Source organism: Vulpes vulpes, chromosome 10, assembly GCF_048418805.1.
Source record: "Vulpes vulpes isolate BD-2025 chromosome 10, VulVul3, whole genome shotgun sequence".
NCBI classification, from domain to species: domain Eukaryota; kingdom Metazoa; phylum Chordata; class Mammalia; order Carnivora; family Canidae; genus Vulpes; species Vulpes vulpes.
Genome location: NC_132789.1, coordinates 40,048,516 through 40,072,874, shown reverse-complemented (window position 1 = coordinate 40,072,874; position 24,359 = coordinate 40,048,516). Strand labels below are relative to the sequence as shown.

Genomic DNA, 24,359 nt, shown 5'->3' with positions numbered 1-24,359 from the left:
TCTTAGTCCCTGAGGGGTGGTTTACAGACCAATCCCGAGGGATTTCCTGTCTCGCCTCCTGAGTCACTGCCCAGAAACATGACAGATAAACCTGTGGCTTTTGACCAGTTACTTCTCCTGCTGATCCCATCTGGTCTCTGTGTTTTTCTTTGCTGGGTGTGGCTCTTTGAACCATAGACTTCTAGAAGGTCAGGACTGGAAGGCCATTGCATCCAAATGCCATCCACCTCTCAAATAGGGAAATTGAGACACAGAAGAGGAGAGGTGAATAAATGCAAAGACACCCAAGAGTGGTCCGGGAGGGGGTTTCAGCGAGTATGTGAACAAACATGATGTTGCTCTCATGGCTGTGTTTAAAAAAACTCCACGATTGCCTGGGCTATGGCTAAAGTCACTGAAGTAAAATAAAGACAAACATGAAATAAATAAGTTTGTAATTTATTTATTTTTATTTTTTTAAATTTATTTATTTTTAAATATTTATTTATTTATTTATTCATGAGAGACACAGAGAGAGAGGCAGAGACACAGGCAGAGGGACAAGCAGGCTCCATGCAGGGAGCCCGATGTGGGACTTGATCCTGGACCCTGGGATCACACTCCGAGCCAAAGGCAGATGTTCAACCTGATGAGCCACCTAGGAGTCCCTAAGTTTGTAATTTTTATTGGAGAAGGCAAAGTGATGATAGCACTATGGCATGAGTGAAGTTTAGGAAACACTGCATTGATGAATAAGTGAGTGAACGAACAGATGAATGAATGAATGCATGGATAATAGGCAACAGTGGACTCTTGGGTTTCATTTCCTTATAGACTCAGAATCACTGCCCAGTTCTTGCCTTTTAGGTCAAAGACACCAGCCTAGCCTCGCAGGCACCGCGCCTCTTACCATATAGGACAACACTATTTACCATGCTGGTCTCACTGCTCAGATCAACAAATTCTAGCTTCGGGGGCAACCGACTCTACCTTCCAAGGTGGGTGTCTTAGGGTCTGGTGGCCCAGCTGCTTTGGGGGACTTGTCCTTAATCTTATAGCAGGGAGGGTCTTGAGGGACCAGATGGGGTCTTTGGCTTCCCCTCGGGATCCCTAAATGCCAGCTCTCCTTCTTGGCAAAACCCTGGGCCTGAGCCAAGCCTGAGTAATGGAGGGGAAACCACCCTGGATGGAAGTGGGAAGGCCTAAGTGACCTTGGGCAAGTCCCTACCCTCCTGCAGTGGTCTCAGATGCTTCCTCTGATAAACAGAGTTTAACTCCACTTCATCGGTCTGTTCACCCAATAAACCATCTACTGAACTCCAACTACATTCCTGGCATTTGCTTGGCACATGGGCAGACAAATAAAGGACTCAGACTCAGCACCTCGAATAACCTGGTCAGGTGGGCTGGGGGAGAAGGAACGTAGTTTGGTTCTGTGCCAGGTGGCATGGACAGCCCCCACCAGACCTGGGATCTCCAGAGTGTGTCTGTCCAGGGAGAGGAATACGTGATTGACTTGGCAAGATTACAGGGCTGCACCCAGAAAGGTGTTGGACCTTGAAGTGAAGGGCAGCCCTGGCCCAGCTCCAGACTGGAATCAAGCAAAGGAGGATGATGCCCCCAAGCTCCTTAGGACTTAGGAGGTCCCATGATATGGTAGAAATATGGCAAGAGCGTGGCACAAAGGCTGGCACGTAGCATGTGTGGGCCCATTGTCCAAGCAGGCGCTGGAGGAGCCAGATGCCTGCCCCTCCTCTGGGACAGGACACACCCGCCCCTTGCCTCCCTTGGCTGCCTCCCAGGGGCAGGCTTTCTGGCTAAAGCCCTCCCGTCTCTTGAAGATTTGCCCCAGCTCTCTCTTGATCCCATAAGTGCTATGGTGGGCTTTCCTTCTCTCAGGCTACAGTCCTTCCCCCCCCACCGCCCCCACCCGGGCCTCTCTGCTTTCCCCAATCTGACAGTGACCTTCGTACGTGCCTGAGCCAGGGAGGAGACCGGCAGGGCTGGAGCCCCGGGGTGGGGGGAACCCCTCTGCGGGGAGAGCCTGGCAGGCTGCAGATTCCTCCAGCAGTGGGGCGGCACTGGAGCTGCCTCCTCTTGCCCTACAGCTTGTGGAGGACAGAGTAATACCCTTCCTCCGTCTCGGAGGCAAGACTGGCTGGTTTCCTAGAAGAAGGCTCCAGGACAGGCCCAGCGTCAGACGCACCCAGGGGAGGCAGGAGGAACCTGCTGGTGGTGGGAGCACACGGCGTCCTGGAGCTCCAGGGCAGCAGTGCAAGGACAGGTTCGCCCACATTCTTGGCAGGCCCCGGGGATTGCAAAGCACTTTCTGTTTTTGTCACCATCTGCCAGTCCCTTACTCTGCCAAGGCCACAGTGCATCAGGCTTTGCAGAGCACCCAGCCCATCCAACTGCAGTCTGCGTTCTTTATAGCGTGAGAGATGGGTATTCCTGGCTCTGTTTTACAGATGAGGAAACTGAGGCCCCAAGAGAAAGAATCACACGTGCAAACTCAGGTGGGCTGATGGAAAGGGATTAACATTTCATCGAGAACATGCTACACGCCGGGCCCCGTTCTATACAAGCACCATGCCTCCTTTCACCAGCCCAGCAAGATGCCCTGTTCATGTTTTCCCCATTGACAGACGAGCAGACCAAAACCCAAACTGGTGAAGGTGCATGCTTGGGGTCCCAGAACTAGTAAGCCCAGAGTCAGGATGTGAACTCGCTCTGCCGGACTCCAGGTCCCGTTGTGCTCATCTCCCCTCCACGGTAAAGGCAAGGAAATGGAGACCCAGAAAGGCTCCAGCTGGGCCAAGGTTGCACCGCTGGCAAGTGGCGAAGCTTGCTTTCCACCCGGATCTACCTCCAGAACCCCTGCCTTTCCCGTGAAGCTACATTGTCTCAATAACTTGTTTTGTGAGTAACTGGCTGATAGCAAATGGCCACAAATATGACTCAAAGATATAAAGACCCAGGACAGAAAGGAACATGAGGTTTTTAAAAAAATATTTATTTACTTATTCTTGAGAAACACCGAGAGAGAGAGAGGCAGAGGCAGAGGCAGAGGGAGAAGCAGGCTCCATGCAGGGAGCCCAACGCGGGACTTGATCCCAGGACCCCAGGATCACGACCTGAGCCCAAGGCAGACGCTCAACCACTGAGCCACCCAGGTGCCCCAGAATGTCCCTGTTTTTAAGAAATACATACTGAAGGATTTAGGGGTAAAGAGGTAGCGTGTCTGTAACTTTTAACTGTTTCAGAAAAACCTATAGATGCCCTGCAGAAAAACACACAGAAGGGTAAAGCAGAAGTGTTAAAATGTTAACATTTGGGGAATTGGGGTGAAGGGTATCTTGGAATTCTTTGCACTATTCTTGTAATTTTTCTATAAATGATGTCAGAAGCAAGAAGCAAGTGTAAATTAAAAAAATGATTCTTGTTCGGGGCGGGGGAGAAAGTCGATTCAGGATCCAAACTCTCTCTCGGAATTACTCCCTCTCTTGGTGGAGCCCGCTCCCCACCCCTCCAGATGACATCTGCTAGCAGAGCCTTCTGGGACACCCGGGGCCTTGGGCTTGGACTTGCCAGCTCTGCCCTGTTGGGTCTTCGGTGTCAGCTTCACTCCCCATCACTTCTCTGCTGGCATAACCGGTCCAGCCTGGCTCTGGGTCCTGAGTGTGCGTGGCTCCCGAGCAGTCATGGCCTCTGATGTCCAGGCTGTCCCCTCCGAGCCCTTCTCATCCTGACCCCAAGCCTCTCACCATCCATGTCTTATCAGTGCTTGGATACGCCCCCACTGGAAACTTCTGATGCTTACCATGACCCACAAAGGCCTTGGGGGAGTCTGGCCCTCTAGGCGTCAGTCCCATAGGGAAAATGGAAATCACACTGGGTGTTTTAAGAGAGAAATCTTAATACCAGGACTTGGCCTGACAGTATTGGACAAGCGGAAAAGCAAACGGTGAGCTGTCTGAGGTGTAATTGCAGGAAACAGATGCTGCCCCTCGGGATGGGAGGACAGAGGGAGAAGCTGAGATTATTAGAACCTAGAGACTGGAGCGCTGACCCTGGTGAGGGCACACCTGTGGCAGGTGCTGAAGCCGTCAGCCGGGCCACAGGGAGGCTGCTTCTGGGAAGGTGAAGACCAGTTGTTTCTGGGTCTAGTTGCCAGGGTGAAGGGCTGTTGGGTGGTGATGCTGCCCCAAAGGACTAGCCAGCAAAACCTCAAGTCCTCTGCCCTGCATCCAGTCTTGTGCTCTCTAGTGCCCCCTATGGACACAACCTGCCATGGAATCGTGTCTCAAGACAGAAGAGAAGAGGTGGGTTTGGGGTTAAGAGCTAACAGTGTCATGGGAAGGGGTGGCAAGGGGGGGTGTCGCTGGGCAGAGAGACTGTGAGGTCCTCTCCCTAGATACACCTGTCGTTGCCCCAGCACGGCTCCCATGTCCCTCTATGAGGGGACGTCCCCTCCAGCACCAGGAGGAAGCCTCTTGGCCCTGGGGTCGGCTTCCACGGGGTGTTCACCCTGGGCAGAAGATTTGAGAAGCAGGCTCCAGCCTCCAATCCCACGCTCTTGCTCTTCTCAACCCAGACAGGAAGAGCTCCCTGTCTGACTTGAGAGGAACGGCCTACTGTCTGCCTTCAGGGAAACTTTCATGCGCTGGGTCGACCAAGTTTTATTTGAAGTTTTACACGAACGTTTATTTAAAGAGAAGATTTTAGAGTTCTGGAAAAAAATTTTTTTTTTCTCTTCTATGTATGTTGACTCTTGCAATTGAATGCCTGGCCCTTCAAAGCAATTTTGCTTCGGACTCTTTCAAGAGTCCAATTTGACATTCAGCGGCGAACAATGACTTCTTTCTCCAAGCCTGTTCTCCACCACCCCCTCAGACAATGAGTGAAGGGCCATTAAACAGCAAGAAACATTTGGGCGAAGAAAAAAAAAACCCCTCAATTTAAAAATTCCCAATATTATCCTGCTCCAATAACACAAATTGAGTACTAACTATGCGTTTGGCGCCACGCTGAGCATGACAGCCAGCATCCTATTTGTCCTCTCAACAACCCTCTGGGGAAAGTACAAAGGTTTCTATGACTTCAGAGCCTGAATTTTTTTTCCCCCACTGTGCTCCACTGCCCTTCTGGGGCCAGTTCTATCCTTTCACCTTATGGAAAAACAGAGACGAGGAAGGGGCTGAGCAGACCAGTAATGAACACAGGTTCTGGAACAGTCCAGCCTTGGGCAAGTCCCTGGACCTCACTTTATATGAAGTGGGGGCATTGTAAGGATTTGAAGATAACCCACGGGAAGTTTTTTGGCACAGGCCTTACCAAACAACAGGTATGTGATAAATGGTAATACTGTTTCTACTGCTACTGGTAAAAACAATAATAAACAATGTTTACCGACTGGTTTTTAGGTCTGGCACAGGGCTGAGCACTTTACATGTGTTACATGTGTTAATTATTATTTTTTTAAAGATTTTATTTATTTATTCATGAGAGACAGAGAGAGAGAGAGGCAGAGACACAGGCAGAGGGAGAAGTAGGCCCCATGCAAGGAGCCTGGTGTGGGACTCGATCCCGGGTCTCCAGGATCAGGCCTTGGGCTGAAAGGCAGCGCTGAGCCGCTGAGCCACCTGGGCTGCCCCTTTGTTCATTATTTTAATGCCCATGATCTTCCTCCATTCATGCTGGGATGCTCTCCCTCCATCCGCCCAGCCCCATTGGGAAACCTCACAGTTTCCGTGTTGTTCAAGCTGGGTGCCCTTCCCCCGGCCTGCGCATCCATTGGGATGGTTGGAGACGTCTACGCAGCCCATGGCGTTTTGTCAGTGGTCTTCCTTTCATTCAGCTCTCTGCGGGTTGTGTCGTCGGCAGTTCCCAGTCTTCGTGAGGATGAACCCTTCTGTTGCATAAATGAGAAATCTGAAGGCTTTGTGATTTTGTTATTCCTTTGGTAATTTTTTTTTTTTGGTCCTATTATTTTAGATTTAGCCAAGAGTCACCAAAACGGTACAGAGAGTTCACCAGCTTCCCTGAATGTGACATCATGTTTCATATCCATGGCACATCCATCAAAACTAAGACATTGACGTTGGACAATGCTACTAACTACAGATTTTATTCGGATTTCACCAGTTTTTCCACTAGTGTCTCTTCTCAGTTCCAGGATCCCATTGAGGGTCCCGCACCGCATTTGGTCACCACCATGTCTCCTTAGGCTCTTTCACTCTGTGACCATTTCTGTCTTTCTTTCTTTGTGTTTTAGGACCCTGGCTTTCGAAGAGCACTGGTCGGGTCTGCCGTGGGATGCTCCTGAGGCTTTGTTCCAGGTTTCTCATGATTAGACCCGGGTTGTGGATTAAGGAGAATGTCACAGAGGTGGGGTGGCCTTCTTGCGTGCTATCTGGGGGTATATGATAGCAACCTGTCTTGTTGCTGCTGATGTTAACCTTAATCACTTGGCTAGTGTAATGTCTGCCAGGTTTCTCCACTGTAAAATTGCTATTTTTTTCTTTTCCATACTCTAGAAGTGAGTCACTAAGTCTGGTCCTGGGAGTGGGGAGGTTGAGTAAGAATTAAGCTTTGCTTCCCAGAGGGAAAAGTATCAAAGAATCTATGAACATCTTTTTTTTTTTTTAAGATGTATGTTTTTATTCATGAAAGACAGAGAGAGAGAGAGAGAGAGAGAGAGAGGCAGAGACACAGGCAGAGGAAGAAGCAGGATCCATGCAGGGAGCCCGATGTGGGACTCGATCCTGGATCCCAGGATCACCTCCTGAGCAGAAGGCAGACAGACGCTCAACTGCTGAGCCACCCAGCTGTCCCTAAGGACATCTTTTAAAGCCTCTATGGTGATTAACATTTTAAGATCCTTTTGAGCCTAGGCAGATATTTTATTTCTCCTTAAAATTTCCCCTACTGTTGCACATGCATCAGTGACCTTGCCTGTGGCAGTTAGCTACGTGCTATGGAAGAATACTTTTAACATAAAAAAAAGAAAAAAACCCACCATGGTATCCATTGTTTGTGAAAATTTATAATGTCAATAAGCTATTGTGAAATCAGTTTTTATGCTGTATAAACCACAATAAAATCTACACAGTCTAGCTGGATTTAAAACATATTGTATCCACGGGTGACTCAGAGTTGGGACCCACCACTGAGGCCACATTGGTTTGGAATTATTGAAATACTTCTGCCCTCATTGGTAAATACTGACTGCTTCCACCCTATTCCAAGTCCCACCCTCCCTGAGTCTTTGCTGATTTCTCCTCATGTCTCCACAGTTTAAAAAAAAAAAAAAAAAAAGCTAAACTCTCCAGACATTTCAGTTATGAGTACGCATTGAAATTTGCTATAATCTCACTGCAAGGGGAAAAGTCTCCAGCAGGGCAATTCAAAGATTCACCCAAGGGAGAGACATTTTGTGGGCAAAGAAAAAGACTAGAATAATTTTTGTTAGATTAGTGAGAAAAAGAGAATATTGCCTAATGGTCAGTAAAGCGGGAGCATGGGCTTTGGAAATGAGTTTGGGGATGATTTTATGGTTTGACACCATTCCGCAACTGAAGCGCTCATTTTTGCCACAGGACTGGAGCCCTCCTCACCCTTCATCCCCAGCTCGCGGCTCGGAACCTTCCATTCTGTGCTGGACTGACTCGGAAATACTTTGAAGAGAACGCAAGTTTTGCATATATACACAAGACCTATTGAATAATCAGCCTGCAGTTCACTTCAGGTACAGTTTGATCCGCCTCAGAGAAAGCGGGCTTTTGAGCCAAAAAAGAGCTAGTTTTGAAAACCAGTATAAAATAAAAGTCCTGGAATAGCCTAGCATCTGACAATTTACCAAGCCTCACTTTTTATAAATTAGGGGTGTTTTGAGGATTTGAGATAACGGAGGGGAAGTTTTTAGCGCTGTGCCTGAAAAATAATTTGATAAATGGGAAGGCTCTTCATAACAATGATAAATATCCATTGACCAGTTACTATGTCAGGCACAGGGCTCAACAGTTTACATGTATTATTTATTTTAATCCCCACAATAACTATGAGTTAGATGCTTTTAGTATCACCCCCACTTTACAGGTGATGAAATCCAGTCTCAGAGAATTCAAAAAACACATCTTAAGTTCACACAGAAAGTTGATGGAGCTGAGGTTCAAGCCCAGGCAGCCTGACATCAATGGCTCCGTGATAAACACACAGCACGCACGGGTGCTCACTAATCCCTGGCAATAACTCGAAAGCCTTCCAGAATTCTATAGCCCTCAGGTTGGGAGCTTCTGCTGCAGACTACACAGAGACCTTTGGCTTCTTATGAAATATTTCTGACATCAGCAGGCTTTGATACTTATTTTTATAACTTTATAGCGAGAGGAAGACAGATAAAAAGGCACAGAGATTCACGCAGTTACCCAGAACAAACATGGAATAAGACACTTGGCAGGCAGAGTGTAACTGTTTAGAAACAGTCATTGGGCAATGCTTCACCCCACAAACACTGTCTTGGGGTGCCCATTGGAGAATGACTATCCAGTCATCCATTTTTAAAAAAGATCTTATTTTATTTGAGAGAGAGAGAGAGAGTCAGTGAAAGAGAGAGAGAGAGAAAAAAAAAAAAAACAGGAGCGGAGGGCAGGGCAGAGGGGGAAGCAGACTCCCCGCTGAGCAGGGAGCCCAATGCGCACTTGATTCCAGGACCCTGGGATCATGACCCGAGCCAAAGGCAGACGCTTAACCATCTGAGCCACCCAGGTGCCCCAGTCACCATTTCTTAGATCTCACAAAACTTCCTAAAAAGTCTGAAGGGAACAAACCACGTGCAACCCTCCCCACAAACAACAACAAAAATGGGGCTTCTCCTTAATAAAAATAAAAGTGGGGGGTGATCTGCTGAAAACTGTTTTCTGCTTTAGCATAAAAGATGCCAAAAATTTCCTCTGGTCTCTCCTCCAGAGGGTGAGAAGGGATGGAAGGGCTTTCCTCCAGGACCCACCCCTGGTCCCCCCCCACAGGTGAACTGTTTTGAGTTTCTAAGTTCTGGCTGTGCTTCGGGGCAATTCAACATCTCTTCTAAAAGGAGTTACCCGGATATTTGGGACCTGGGACTGAGAATGAAGCGCTGGCTCCGACAGTGGGTGACCTGGGACCCTAACAGGCAAGGCCCACAGGTGACTGGGCCCCGTCTGGTTGGTGTAGGGGGAGTAGTGCCCACAGCTCCTCACTGCTTGGGGCTGGGGCAGGGGCAGGAGAGCCCCTGGGCAGCTGGAGTGCAGCATCAGAGTGGCAGGGACAGAGGCATCACATGACCGCCTCTAGACTTTGAAACTCTTGTCCCCACCTTGGGAGTTAAAGTCAAGTAGGTTCACTTCTCTCAGATTTTAGAAGCTTCGGCTATTCTTGAATGGCCCAAAGTGGTCAGAGTGGCAGGGGGGTAAGGCACAGCCCACAAGAGGTGATCCTGGGCTTTCTGCTCATCCAGGTGCTTGAGTCAGCAGGTGCTTGAGACCGTTTATATTCAACTTGGATAAAACATTTTAATACCCTGCGAGTTTGTTCCCAGTTTCAGAAGTATACAATGGCCTCCTGCCACATCCACCCCGCCACCACCTCCAGGGGAGGATGAGTGCTGGAATGGGGACTTGGCAAGACTCAGCACTCCTGGTCACCAAGTTTTTCTCGTCCCCATCACCCATCCGTGCTTAATTCACGGGAACCCACAAAGCCCCTTTGTGTGGGGCCAGCCGGAGCCTGGGCAGTTGGAAGGGCCTGGGCTGGCGCTGTCCTCGGAGTTAGCAGACAGAGGTACGTCTACTGATGAGGCTGAAGCCAGAAAAAACAGGTCTAGGAGGAAAAATAACCTGCCACCAAAAAGCGCCAGTCTTATGGAAGAGGAGTATCGCATTTGACGATCACTCAGGCAACACAACGGGACTTTCATTATTCATTGTTTCAAGACAAAAGATCTTTCTGTTCTGCTTCATACTGAACCATTTTTAAATTACCTGGAGATGGAAACCAGTTTTGAGAGCCCTAGGAACAACGTCTGTTGGTAGCTTGCACCCACCCATAGCCAGGGCCTAGCTCTTCAGCCAAGACGGCCAAGGCTAATCCAAGTTCCTCAAGAAGGCACAGCGAATAAAGCCAATTTTGCTGAAGATTTCACTGGAAGATGGAAGACGGGGTGACATCGGGCACCCCAGAGCACAACTTACACAAATGCTGATCAGACTCCTCCTACCCCAGAAATTTCCATCTTCGCTTCTGGCTTCCGTCTCCTGTTGCCCCCTTGCCCCTGCCCAGCACCCAACTCCCTGGTCCTCATCTTCCCTTCTTCTCACCCCCCACCTCTCCCCAGCTCCCCAACCCCCAAACCCCCTCCCCCGCCTCTCAGCAGAGCAATGTAGAGGTGGCCTGGCTCCCCCCACTGTGCCAGCATCACCCCTCCCACCAAATAGAAGCCCCTCTTTCCAGAGCTTGAGCATCTACTCTCCTTGGTTTGGGTTGTGGGGCACATAGAGAAATAATTTCTCCCTGTTGTGGAAGCTTTTTCTATTCCCTTTGACATCAGTAAACACAAATACCATTTATCCGTCTGCCAAATCGTCGAACATGAACTCAGTCTGTAGAATTCCAAGGCAGAAGACAGTGGTGAGAGAGGCAAGGCTGGAGAATCAAGTGACAATGTGCTTCTGCGGGGCGGGCTCCCGGCTTGGTCTGGTGGCCTGGCTTCAGCCTCGGGTGGGGCCTCATTCAGCTGTGTCCCAGGACTGGCACCTGGTCAGGTGTCAACAAATGTTTGATGGGCAAATGCTCTCGGGTACGCCACCTCACTTCTCGGCCTCAGTTTGGTCATTTGCAAAAGGAGGGCAATGATCCCTTTCCTGGCCACGTCTCACTGTGGTGGCGAGGGGCAGACAGGAGTCAGAGTCGGGCGTGTCAGCGTGGGTGAATCCAGCCTTGTGTCCTTCTGTCTGCTTTTTGGCTTCCTCAGAAGGGCCCCATCCTCTGGAGAGGCAGAAGAGGAAATCACCTGGGCAGGTGCATGGTAGCAAGTAGAGGTCCGGGTACAGGTCACCTTGGGCCACCTTCGGCTCGCCCTCCCCGCACCTTCCGTGGGCCCTGCTGTCCTGTGCCACAGACCTCCCCCCTCTTCCTGTCACCTCATCCATCCCGTGTCACATCCCGAGTCTGAGCCAAGTCTACTCTCTAGGGGTGGATTTTGGTGCCCCATCAGTGGAACAGGCTGCCGCAGGAAGGTAGCCTGCCCCATCCCTGGAAGTGGCAGCTGGGACTGGGGCAAATTTTGGATTGGGGAAGAGCTGTATTGGTTGGCCTTGGAATCTGAAGATGTGTATTTCGCCCCAGGTTTGCATACTCTCTAGCTGGACATCCGCCAAGTTCATTCACGACTCGGAGCCTCAGTTTTGTCCTCTGTAAAATGGGGACGGTGATGGGATCTGGCTCATGAGGCTGCCCTGAGGATCCTGTGAGCTCGGGCTCCTCCCCACTTGCAGCAGTGAGCTCTCCATGGCGGTGGCTGTTGTCCTTTCCAATCCCATGAAATTTCTGTCCTAAATCAACAGCCAGCATAGAAGAGGAGGATTAGGGATCCCTGGGTGGTGCAGCGGTTTGGCGCCTGCCTTTGGCCCAGGGCGCAATCCTGGAGATCCGGGATCGAGTCCCACATCAGGCTCCCGGTGCATGGAGCCTGCTTCTCCCTCTGCCTGTGTCTCTGCCTCTCTCTCTCTCACTGTGTTCCTATCATAAATAAATAAAAATTTAAAAAAAAAAAAAAAAAAGAAGAGGAGGATTACCTATGAGGGATGGGACACGTGCTGATGGCACAGGAGAGAAGACAGGGCTGGAGGGGTGGGTTGTCTTTCCCCACAGTTGCGAGCATTCAGCGGGGCAGGTCCATGGGGACCCCACCCTGTTACCCCTGCTGAGGCTCACACCCCCTCTGCGAAGTCATCCACAGGCCACCATCCTCCCAGCATCCTCCCAGGTGCAGTCACCATGCAGCTGTCAAAGCCTTTTGAACACACTGTCCCCTTGGATCCACCCAGTAATTCCTACCTGTGATGAGGGTATCATTAGTCCCATCTTTCAGATAAGGAAACTGAGGCTGGGAGAGATTACAGAGCTGGGACTTAGGCTCGGGCCTTCTGCTTCATGAAGCCCAGTTGGTGCCACTCTGGATAACCGAGGCGCTTGGGCAAATGCGCGCCATCCCGGTGGGAAAGTCTCAGTCTCTGAGCCCCAAGGCTCCCCCTGCAGGTGAAGATGGGCCTGGTGTTCTCTGGATGCACCTCACCCTCCTTGTGTGTGTGTGTGTGTGTGTGTGTGCGCGCGCGCGCGTGCTTTCCTGAAGCTGCTGGGAGACATGGGTGCGGCTCCTCCGGGGCCAGAACAATGCTCCAGGCTGGCGCGGCTCAGAACGCGGTGTTCCCACCCTGCTGCCCAGGTCCCCGGCCAGCACGCCTGGCTACTCCCCAGGCAGCCGGGCAAACAAGCCTCCATTGATTCTGGGTCGTGGCTGGAAGAATTCCCCTTTGTTGAGCGCTTCCCCCCCTCTTTGTGTCCTTGCCCGCAGGAGAGGCCTTCAGGTAGGAAGCAGCCTGGCCGCTCCTCCTGCGGGGACCCCAGAGGGCAGCAAGGGACGGAATGTCACCCCGGGGCCCCGCAGAGGCCTCTGTGTCCTGCCGTCCCTTCTCTCTCCTCTCCCATTTCCCGGGCTCTCTCCACCCGTCCCTGTCACCCTGTCCTTACTGGCTGGTGCTGGGGGGCGGGGTCCCATTGGGATCTCTCAGTGTTTGAATCCTCCCCCCCTGCATCCTCCCCACCTGGATCCCCACTAGGCCAGGGAGCTTCTTGAGAGGAGGAAGCGTGGCTTGGTCCTACCTGTATGCCTGGGCCCAACCCAGAGCTTGGTCCAGAAGAGACACATCAAGGTCTCGAGGAACAAATGAACAAAGTTTCATCGGTGGCACTACGGGCCTCCCAGTCACCCAGGCCTGGAACCCGACCAGCCGGATACCTGGGTGCTCACAAGCGCTGCTGATTCCCCCTGAAGGGTCCCCCCACTTTCCCGACTTCCCAGACCTCCCTAGGTTGGCCTGAGCCTACTCAACTGCACCTGGGAGCCCCCTCCTCCTGCCCGCCTGGGCTCTCTCTGCTTATTCACTGCCAGGCCTCAGGGCTCTTGGTGGAGCCCGTGCAGAGCGCTGTCATTGCTCTGGGGGCTGGGGATGCTCCAGGGGACAGGCAGACCAAGTCCTCTCCTTCGCAGCTCTTACAGTCTCTTTGGGTGGACAGACAGACAGTAAATGTGGGCGCAGGTAACGCAGCAGGGAGCGTGGGATGGGTGCTGCGAGCAGGGGCCGGCAGGGTGCGGGGAGTGAGGACAGTGTGTCTCCAGGAGGGGGCCTTAGCGTGGGCACCGTGACAGGGGTGTGCGGGCCGGGGTCGCCCAGGAACCGGACCACAGGGAGGAGCTCAAATCTCCCCGAGTGCCGTGGGGAGCTGCCGTCGGGCTGGTGTGTCCTGTCCATGCCCGCCTCCGGGCTTCGTCCCACGGGGCTGCCTGGAGCGCCCGTACCCCGCGCCTCTCTGTCTGCCTCCGTCCTGCTTGGATTCCGTGCCCAGCGCCAGTCTGCCCATCATCCCGAAGCCATCCTGGTTTCCTCCAGGGTGCAATCATCTCTCCTTCCCAATTCCTAGCATGGTACCTCTGCTCTTGGGGCGTCATTACCTAGACTTAGCAAGCTCAGATTCTCGAACGTTTACCCGGCACCCACTGTGAGCCGGTGCTACGTGTGGGTGACTCACCCAATCCTTGCCACCTCCCCGTCCCCATGAGGTTCATGCTCTGCCCAGTTTTTTACAGATGGGTAAAATGAGGCGCAGAGAGGTTCAGCGGCTTATCTGTGGCCTCACATTTAAGGGGGGGCAGGATTTGAAGGGCCAGCATCTGACCCCCCCAAGTCCAGCTCTGTCCTCACTGGCTCACAGGGGCTTCTCCCCTGAGGTTAAGTATTCAGGGCCCTTTAGGCCTGCCCTGATCTCTTTCTTCAGCTTCTCTTCCACGGGGACCCTGTGCTTCCAGGGACCACGGGGGCATGCACCCTGCCCTTCTCTGTGTTGCTTGCTGGTGTGATGTGCCCCTCTCAGAGTAATGAGCACACCCACAGGTGACAGCCACGGGGACATCCAAGGAGGGGCCCTGCCACCACTTCTCTCTCTCCCCTTCTGTGGGTTTCTGCCATGAGAGTCAGGGACGGATCTCACTCCAGCCAACAGCCTACCCCAGGGCCACTCAGTCATCCAGAGAACGAGGGCCCAAGGCCTTGGAAAAGTTGCCATATCCTAGAGTTGTGATACCGTAAATGCAACTGTATCTCCCAGGCTTGTGACATGACGGTGTGGGAAAAGCCATAAAGTCCTTGGCTGTAGTAACTCTTCACTAACCAATCTTAAACTTTTCCTTTTTCGGTTAAATTCAAGATGTCAATGCTAATAGAAAGTAACAAGAATAGCTACTTTATCAAGGCCATGCAGAATGCAAGGAGCCTGCTGGGCACTCTCCACAGGCTAGCTCACTGAATCCTTGCATGCAGGTGTGATTATCATTCACATCTTACAGATCTAGAAACTGAGTCTCAGAGGTGTAAAGCAACAGGGGTGGGATGCCTGGGTGGCTCAGTGGTTCAGCGTCTGCCTTTGGCTCAGGACGTGATCCTGGGGTCCTGGGATCGAGTCCCAAGTTGCGCTCCCTGCATGGAGCCTGCTTCTCCCTCTGCCTATATCTCTGCCTCTCTCTCTCTGTCTCTCATTAATAAATAAAATCTTTTAAAAAAATAAAGCAACAGAGGTGCTAAATGCTGCAATGCAAACCCCAGCTCCACCCATGGTCTGGTGGACCTCAGAGTCTTTTGTCCCCATCTCTGAGGCCCACTCTACTGCAGGTGTTTTTGGGAGCCCCGTCATAGGTGGCAACCAGGGTGGAGGGCAGGTGTCCTTACTGGGGCTCCTCAGAGGGGAGACAGAACCGGGGTGCTCAGGACACTGCAAGGACACTGGTCTTGGTGTCATGCAGATCCGGGCTTTACCTCCTCCCAGCTGTGTGTCCTTGCTGGTGTCGTTCCCTTCTCTGTGCCTTCACCTCCTCCCCTGTGAAATGGCATGATAGTAGGTCCTCCCTCTCTGTCTGCTGGGGGAAAGAAACACGGTGATGTTTGTGCGCATATTTTGAGGCCATGAAGCGCCGTGTCTAGTGTATTATTACCCACTCCCCAGACTTCCAGGATGAGCAGACGGGGGGAGAGGCCAGAGCAGCACTGGAGGGAGGGGGAGAGGAGAGTTCTGGATTGGGCCTTCTCTGTGTAGAGAGAGGCAGGTGAATGTCTTGCTCAGCCAGCCTCACATGACAAGAGGAACCTGCTAACTAGGTCACCTTGCAGTAGGAAAGAGCTATTCCGGGAGCTGCCTGCCACCTCCCGGAGCAGGAGCTGCAGAGCTGGGCTATTTCAGGGGTGGCACAGAAAGCTCATCCAACAGCTCTGGCTTGGATCCCGTCTCTGCCTTTGCGCCTTGGGAGGCCAGGGGGCCCCAGTGGGCACTGTGCTGGTGCCCTCTGCATGGCTGTTCTGGGGTAGACAGTGGCTGCATGGGACCATCGCAGTACAACCTTCCCCAGCCCACGGAAACCACCATCCAGGCGAGGACGGTGGGTGAGGATAGCAAGATGCCAGGCTCGCATTTCCCCACCTGGTTGCGACACTCAGCTCTAAAATGCAATAGCCCTGTGATACCAGGCAAGTTGCTTTACCTTTCCGGGCCTGGATCTCCCCACCTATAAAGTAGGGGTGATGGTGCCTCTGTCCTAGGACTGTTTTGAGGATTAAATGAGATAATGGCATAAAGCACCAAGCACAGAGTCCGGCCAGATCTAGTGCTTGGTAAATGGTTATAGCTCCTAAGTGAGCGTCTGGGGCGTTCCATGCTTCAATGGCAAGTGTGGGAAGGACAGTGGATGGCTCAGCAGGTCCGAGAAGAAGGCTTCGTGTTGTGAGATGGAGGGGTGGGGAGGCGGGTAGAGGGGGAGACTGTGCTGCAGAAGCTGGGCTTTGGGGGTTCTGGCTTCCTGAGCTCAGGAAAGAGAAGAATCCTTTTAGAAGGAACTTGGGGCTTTGAGGCCAGCCCCTGACCATGTGAGAATCGCTTGGCTCTGAGCTTCAGGTGCTCGGCTGCAAAATGGGGATGGAGACATTTACCTCCTAGGTGCTGGCAAGGGATGAATGAGGTCATCACGACGAAGCCTTTAGCACCCTGCTGGCTGCCTAGGAAGCACTCAAGAAATGCCAGCTGTTACTGTTCTCTCACTTGATGGCCGCAGGAACCCCCTGCAGAAAGTGCCACTATCCCCATTTTATAGATGAGACGATGGAGCACAGAGAGGTTAGGTAGCTTCTCACAGGAAGTTATCTTGCTGTCATTTGAATCCAGTCAAACTCTGGGATTTGTGGGGGTTTTTGGGCAACATTGCTCAGCATGCAGCAAGTACGAGCTAAAGTATATACAAACGTGCAGATACAGACGCCGGACCAGTGGCCAGCACGGCGCACTTACATAATGCGGGGTCAGCAGTGCACCTGTTGCTATTACAATTATCAGCCTCGTCGTGACTGTCGTTCAGGAGCAAGCTGGGAATTATAAAGCTTGAGAGCAGCTGGTGAGGGTCAAGGGTGTTCGAAGGTATTAGAAGGGGCAACAAGAAATCCGTCACAAATAAGGATGAGCAGGGATGCCTGGGTGGCTCAGCGGGTTAGAGCCTGCCTTCAGCTCAGGGCGTGATCCCCAGTCCCAGGATCCGGTCCCACGGGTCCCACATCGAGCTCCTTGCATGGAGCCTGCTTCTGTCTCTGCCTCTCTCTCTCTCATGAATAAATAAATAAAATCTTAAAAAAAAATAAGGATGAGCATCATAAGCATTATCAGTAATTGGCAAAAAATAGAAAAAATGTACATATCAAGCAGTAAGGGAGTGATTTAGCAAATTATGGTTGATCTCTTTAAAATGATGATAATCTAAAAAAATTTAAAGAAATAAAATGATGATAATCTGACTTAACATGGACAATGTTTATGAGGCAGTTAACTGTTAAAGGGAAAAGGCTGGGTATAGGATTCTATTTCTGCTCTAAGAATCCATCTATTACAGCTATCACCTGCATGTAGAGAAGAGTGGAGAGGGAACATGCAAAGAGTTGATATGTTAAATCCTGGAATCGAGGGCTTCTTATCTTTTGCAAGGGGTTTAATAATTCAACCATAATTTATTGAGCCATTACTAAATGTCAGCCACCACGTTAAGCATAGTTGTTAGTGTGGATTGTATTAGGGTTTGTTAACAGGAAGGCTTAAAGAGAAAGAGTTTTTTAAAAAATTATTTTTTTAAATAGTGTTATGGATTTTATTTTTACTTAGTTTTATTATTTTTTTTTAGATTTTACTTATTTATTTGAGAGAGATTGAGAGAGAGAGAGAGAGAGAGAGAGGACACAAGCAGAGAGGAGGGGCAGAGGGAGAGGGAGAAGCAGACTCCCCACTGAACAAGGAGTCTGGGGTGTGGCTCCATCCCAGGACCTGAGCCAAAGGCAGATACCTAACCTACTGAGCCACCCAGGTGCCTCAAGAAAAGAGGTTTTATTGCTTTTCAGAATATTCTGGAAGCAAGCAGTTGAAAGCTGATATGGCAGCTTCAGGGTGTCAGGGGCCCTGGATCTCTGTCTAGTGACTCTGCCATTGCCAAGAAGTTGCCCCTTTCCGCATGGTCCCATAGGGTACACCACCCCGTTCACCTTCCAGCCAGTAGGAGGATGGAAAGGGGAGGGCATACCCTTCCCAGGACAGGTATGACTGGCAGTTGCTCATGCCACCTCTATTCTTATGCATTGGTCAGACCTTTATCATGAGGTCACCCCAAGCAGCAAAGTAGAGTGGGACATGGCATTACTTTGGGAGGCGATGAGCCTAGCTAGTGTAGAAGAAGGGAGGATGGCAACTGGGGACCTCTGTGGTAGCGTGCCAAGCTGGATAAGTTGAGGCCACGTCCTTGAAGAGCCCACTGTCCATCGAAGGGGAAACATATGTCAAGAAATGATGGAAAGACAAAGAGGTGCTGTGATTGAGTTATAGGATTACGGGGGACAGATGGCCAATTCTATCTGGCAGGGCATTAGCAGCTCCATCCCCCAAGAAGATTTTACCTTCATGGGGAGCCACCCAGTTCATACCATGTGGTGTTGTATTCCCTCCCCCAGATCTGAGATCTGAGCAGGGGCCAATGCACTCCCGGCTCAAGCTGAGGCCATCCAGTGCCTTCTAGGATCACGAATGTCATGGAGAGACCCAGGAACTGGTCACAGTAGCCCTGCCCCTGGAAGGCAGCAGGCCTCTGCGGGACCTTGGACCTGTCCTTCAGATTAATTATTGTTTATTCAACTCCCCTTCCTTGATCTGTGATGTGCCTCTAGAGCCTTCCGAGAAATCCATCAGCCCCTCTTACCTCCACATTTTTTTTTTTTTGGACTCAACGTAGCTACTTGAGACCAAAATAAGCCAAAGTAATTCAGGGGTCAGGATAAGTTAACAAGCAGTTTTGCAGGGATTCGATGCCAAGTGGGTGTTTTCCCCCAGGTGCAATGAGAAGCCAGGAGGGTTTTAAGGAGGGCAAAGCAGACAGTTTTCCAGGCAGGGACTCAGCAGTGTATCTGGAAGCCTTTTACTTCTGTTAGTGGTTTATCGATTATGTAACAAAACGACCACCGGAGAAGAGCAAATACTTCACGCAGGCACCAGAGGGATGGGTTGCTGGCAGCCGACGGCAGAGCTCTGGATGAAGAGGCTGGAGGTCCGCCATCCAAGGGACACCTGGTTTCTGTGTGATCCTAAGCACACCAGGAGACCTCTCTGCACCTGTTTCTTCAATCCTTTTTTTTTTTGTTAATGATTTTATTTATTTATTCATGAGAGGCCCAGAGAGAGAGGCAGAGACACAGGCAGAGGGAGAAGCAGGCTCCTCACAGGGAGCTCGATGTGGGACTCGATCCCAGGACCTCTGGGATCACGACGACCTGAGCTGAAGGCAGATGGTCAACCACTGAGCCACCCAGGCATCCCTGTTTTTTCAATTCTAAAAAAAAAAAAAGAGAGAGAAAAAAATTCTTATATACTTAAGCAAATAAAACCCCACAGCAGCCTCTCTCCCTGTGTTACCCTATAGTGGAACCATCAGCTTTTTCTCCCCTGAACTCTGCAGCTGGTCTACCGGCAGATCCACAGCCCAGGACAGGTGTCTGAGGCCATTACTTCTCCCCACCCGATTGCTCGAACCCCGGACAACTGCTTTGCCTCCTGACCAGCCTGCCTGCCTGCTGTTACTTTGTCCCCTTACAACCTGTTCTCTACAAGCGAGCCACTGTGATCTTTTAAAAAGTCAGATCAAGGGGTGCCCTGGTGGCTCCATCAGTTAAGTGTCCAGCTCTTGATTTCGGTTCAGGTCATGATCTCAGGGTTGTAAGATTGAGGCCTGCATGGGGCTCTGCGCTGGGCATGAAGCCTGCTCAACATTCTCTCCCTCTACCCCTCCCCCCTCTCCCTCACTTGGGTGTGCATGTGCTTTTTCTCTCTCTCTTAAAATTTTTTTTTAAAAAGTCAGATCAAGTAAAGGAAACCAGTCTGAAAAGACTGCATACTGTGCGGTTCCAACTACATGACAGTCTGGAAAAGGCACAGCTATGGAGACGGTAAAAAAATCAGTGGTTTCCAGGGATTTCACGAGGAGGGAGGGATAAACATAGAGCACAGGTGATTTTTCGGGCGGTGAAATTGTTCTATAGGATACTGTGGTGGTGGTTACATGCCATTCATTACACATTCGTACCGCACAGTGAGCCTTAATGTAAACTGTGGCCTCTAATTTTTTTTGTGGCCTCTAATTAATAATAACAGGTTAATATTGGCTCATTAATTGCATCAAATGTATCACACTAATGCACAATGTTAATAATAGGGGAAATTGTGTGTGTGTTGGGGGGCGGTGAGAGAGTATATGGGAATTCTCTGTACTTTACCCTTAATTTGTCTAAAACCATTCCAAACCTAAAACCTAGGATGGCCTTGAAAAATAAAGCCTATCAATTAAAAAAAGTCAGATCATGTAATTTCCCATTTTAAAACTCTCCAACGGCTTCTGTCACATTTTGAAAAAAAAATCATAAAAAATAATAATACTCTTCCCTCCAGCTGATGAAGCTCCTGTGATGTGGACCCTGGCTCCCTGGCTCCCGTCACTGACTCCAGCTGCACTGGGCTTCCCTCTGTTCCCTAAACAGGCCCAGTTTGTTCTTGTGGCAGGGCCTTTGCACTTGCTGTTCCCTCTGTCTGGATGGCTGCTTTCCTCTTATCGTTCGGGTTTTAGTTCCTATGTGAACTCTTATTTATTTATTTATTTATTTATTTATTCATTTATTTATTTATTTATTTATGATAGACAGAGAGAGAGAGAGAGAAAGAGAGAGGCAGAGACACAGGTAGAGGGAGAAGCAGGCTCCATGCCGAGAGCCCGACACGGGACTCTCGATCCTGGGACTCGATCCTGGGACTCCAGGATCGCGCCCTGGGCCAAAGGCAGGCGCTAAACCACTGAGCCACCCAGGGATCCCCCCTATGTGAACTCTTTAGAGAGGCTTTGCCTGACCCACTCGTCAAAGCAGTCCCCGGTCTCTGGTTGCCATAGAACCCCAGTCTGAGCTCTCTGCCTGAGTCCCTGGCAGATACTCCTCTTGTGTGTGCATTTGTCCCTTTGTCTAGTGCCTGGGTACCCCCTGGAATGTAGTTGCCATGGGAACAGAGGATTTTTCTACCTTCCTCATTGCTTTCTCCCCAGCTCCTAGAACAGTGCCTGGCATATCAAAGGTGCTCAGTAGATACTTGTTGAATGAATGAATGAATGAATGAACAAATGAATGCATTTATTGAAACCCACTCAGGGCTGGGCCTGAGCTGGCTCCTGGCTCCTGGCAGAAGTCATAGTCCACGTCCCCTGGAAGCTCAGGGTCTAACACATGAAGACTTATACTGAGCAAAATATGGGGTGGTTAGCATGGCCGTGGAGTCAGAGAGTCTGGGTTCAAGCCCTGGCTCTGGACCACGATAGCTGTGGTCTCTAAACCACTCAGAAAGGTTCCTAGAGCGTATTGTATACTTAGCAAATGCTAGTTGTGGCCGTGATCATGCAGGCCATATAAAGACACACAAAACAGCATACAACCACCACCAACATGATATATGATTGTTTCTCGATTGCTCATCGCAGGCCTTTGGGAGTGAGCACGAGAAGGGGCAGGGCTCTGGGGGGAAATGTTCATGCTCCCAGCAGCTCCATTGTGGGGAGGGTGCTACTAGGGCTATTTTACAGGTGAGAGGGCTGAGATTTGGGGTGGTGCAGGGGCTTGCTGTGTAACACGGCCAGCTGGTGGCAGACCCAAGAACGCCACCGGGTCTCACTGAGGTCCTTGAACTGCCCCCATCTCCCCCTCACCTTCCTCGCTCTGCAGGCACCATTGCCGACCCCCAGCCTGTGGGCTTACGTGAGTGGCAACAAAACAAGAGTGGGCAGGAGCTGGGCTGTTGGCGGGGATGAACCTTCAAATCCCAGCCAGAGTGGGCCGTGGGGCAAGGCTCCATCCTGGATGCTGGGGCCGCAGTGGCTTCTCCCTCACAGAGGACCCGAGGCAGCGCCCGGGACCCACTGGGCCAAGGAGGGTGGGTGGGTCTCACTTACGGTCCAAATTCCTCGGCTTGGCAGCTGGGACACCTGGGCTAGTCCACCTGCCCCCTTTTCTGCCATCTCTTTATTTGACTTATTTTTTAAAGTTTTTATTTAAATTCAATTAGTTACCATATATCGTATTGTTAGTTTCAGGGGTAGAGGTCAGGGATTCCGGAGGGGCATCTAACACCCAGTGCTCATCACATCAGGTGGCCTCCTTGCTGCCCATCACCCCTCCACCACCTCTTTATAACTAATGTGGGGGATCCCTGGGGGGGTCAGCAGTTTAGCGCCTGCCTTCGGCCCAGGGTGCGATCCTGGAGTCCCGGGATCAAGTCCCGCATCGGGCCCCCTGCATGGAGCCTGCTTCTCCCTCTGCCTGTGTCTCTGCCTCTCTCTTTCTCCCTGTGTCTATCATGAATAAATAAACAAAATCTTAAAAAAAAAAAACTAAGGTGTTGTCAGGTTAGTAAGCCAGTCTACGGGGGCGCCCCGGTGGCTCAGCGTCTGCCTTGGGCCCAGGGCGTGATCCTAGGGTCCCCAGATCGAGTCCCGCATCGGGTTCCCTGCAGGGAGCCTGCTTCACCCTCTGCCTCTCTCTCTCTCTCTCTCTCTCTCTCTCTCTGTGTCTCTCATGAATAAATAATAAACCTTAAAAATTGTAAAAAAAAAAAAAATAAGCCAGTCTACAGCCATTTTTGGAGCTGTTGCATGTGCATCCCTGTCTTGCAGACCCGATGCTCTTTATTTCTCAGATTAAGCATTCTGAGAAAGCCTTTCAGGATAGAAATCTGTTTAACCTTGTTCAATCCAGAGTTTTCCAAATGACTTTGACTGTGAAACCCTATTAATATCCCACAGAACATGCTTGTGTTTCCTGAACACCCTCTGTGATTTCCTGCCTGCATGCTCTGCGTAGGTGGGTCTTGCTTCCCGCAAAGGCTTCCTCCCCAGCGCACAGTCCCTAATCCCTGGAGGCCCAGAACAGAACAGACATGGAAGGCACAAGGGAAGTGGGAAAAAGCAAGGACTCGGGAGCAGACAGCTTAGGTTCACATCCTGATTCCACTGTTTACTATCTGTGCGCCCCTGGGCAGGTTACTAGACCTCTCTGTTTCAGGTTCCTCATTCCTAAAACAGGAAGAGATATAGATCTATCTTAAGGGGTTACTGTGGGGATTAAATGAGATGACAAATGCAGGGTGCTTAGGATATTACCTGGCGCGGAGTAAGGCCCACATATACATGGGGTATTATTATTGGTAATACATGACTTTTGCCTCACAGAGCTTGCTGTCTCTAGGGAAGATGGACATTAAAAAAGTGAAAGGGAATATAAAGGAAGGGAGAAGAAATGTTGGGAAATATCAGGAAGGGAGACAGAACATAAAGACTCCTAACTCGGGGAAACGAACTAGGGGTGGTGGAGGGGGAGGAGGGCGGGTGTTGGAGGGGAATGGGTGACGGGCACTGAGGTGGACACTTGACGGGATGAGCACTGGGTGTTTTTCTGTATGTTGGTAAATTGAACACCAATAAAAATTAATTAAAAAAAAAAACTAATTATACGAATTACTGTTTTTGAGATGTATCAAGAAGGAAAAGAACAGTGCACGATTGGTGTATAAAATGGATGGCCTGGACTTTCCCAGAGGGTCAAGGAAGTCTTCTCAGAGGACATGATGTTTAAGCCAAGACGGAGGATGAGCAGGAGATGCCAGGCCAAGTGGGGATGGAAGGGTGTTCCATGCAGAGGGAACAGCATGTGCAGTGACACAGCGTTAGGACGGCTGTTTGGAGGAATTCAGAGAAGACCAGAGTAAGGGAAGCTCAGAGAATGGGGGGCAGAAGTAGAGATGAGTGTGCAGGGTGGGGTAGGTCATGTCAGGCCTTGAGGCTTCATCCCAGGTGCTTCAGGAAGCCTTGGAGGTTTGGATTAGGGCAGTGATTGTATCCGCATCTCAACAGATCATTCCAGAAATGGGTGGAGGACCCTAGTGGGAGACTGGTCTCAGACACTTAGACCGGAGAGCAAGCTGTGGGGAAGGAGAGATGCGTGTGTCAGGGAGTGGTCCGGAGATCAAAGAGCCAACAGGGAGGGATGCCTACGCGGACTGGGAGCAATGGGGAAAGATAGTGGCCAGGATGCCTGTAGGTGCTCGGGGGAGCAACAGGAGAACGGAAGACCAACCTGCTCACATGCAGAGGGACATGATGAGCTTAGGCTGAGTTTGGGGGTGCAAAGGGGTCAACAGTTTAAGGAGAGTAAACTAGAGTACATTAAGCCAAATCGTGCTGTGTGAGGAGTAGAGAGGCAGGTAAAGTAATTATTGGTCAAACAGGGACTCGGGTTTGGGGGATCTGTTCCTTTTTTTTTTTTTTTTTTTTTTTTTTTGGAAAAGACACTGCAGATGGAGATGTTTGGAGTACAGAGATGTGCATGGGGAGCTTCAGTGGGGTTTAGACCACAGCAGGCTCCCAGCAGGTAGTGGCTTTGACCGGTCCTGGAAGTGGGTGAAATATCTAGACAGGA

The 24,359-nt window shown here is 50.7% G+C and overlaps 1 long non-coding RNA gene across 1 annotated transcript; it reads left to right on the top strand.

Moving 5' to 3' along the window:
• Positions 1 to 846: 846 nt before the first annotated feature.
• LOC140594178 (uncharacterized) lies at positions 847 to 11,800 on the top strand. Its single transcript, XR_011994759.1, has 3 exons — positions 847 to 977; positions 6,254 to 6,366; positions 7,578 to 11,800. It is a non-coding gene; the product is annotated as an uncharacterized lncRNA (long non-coding RNA).
• Positions 11,801 to 24,359: the final 12,559 nt, after the last annotated feature.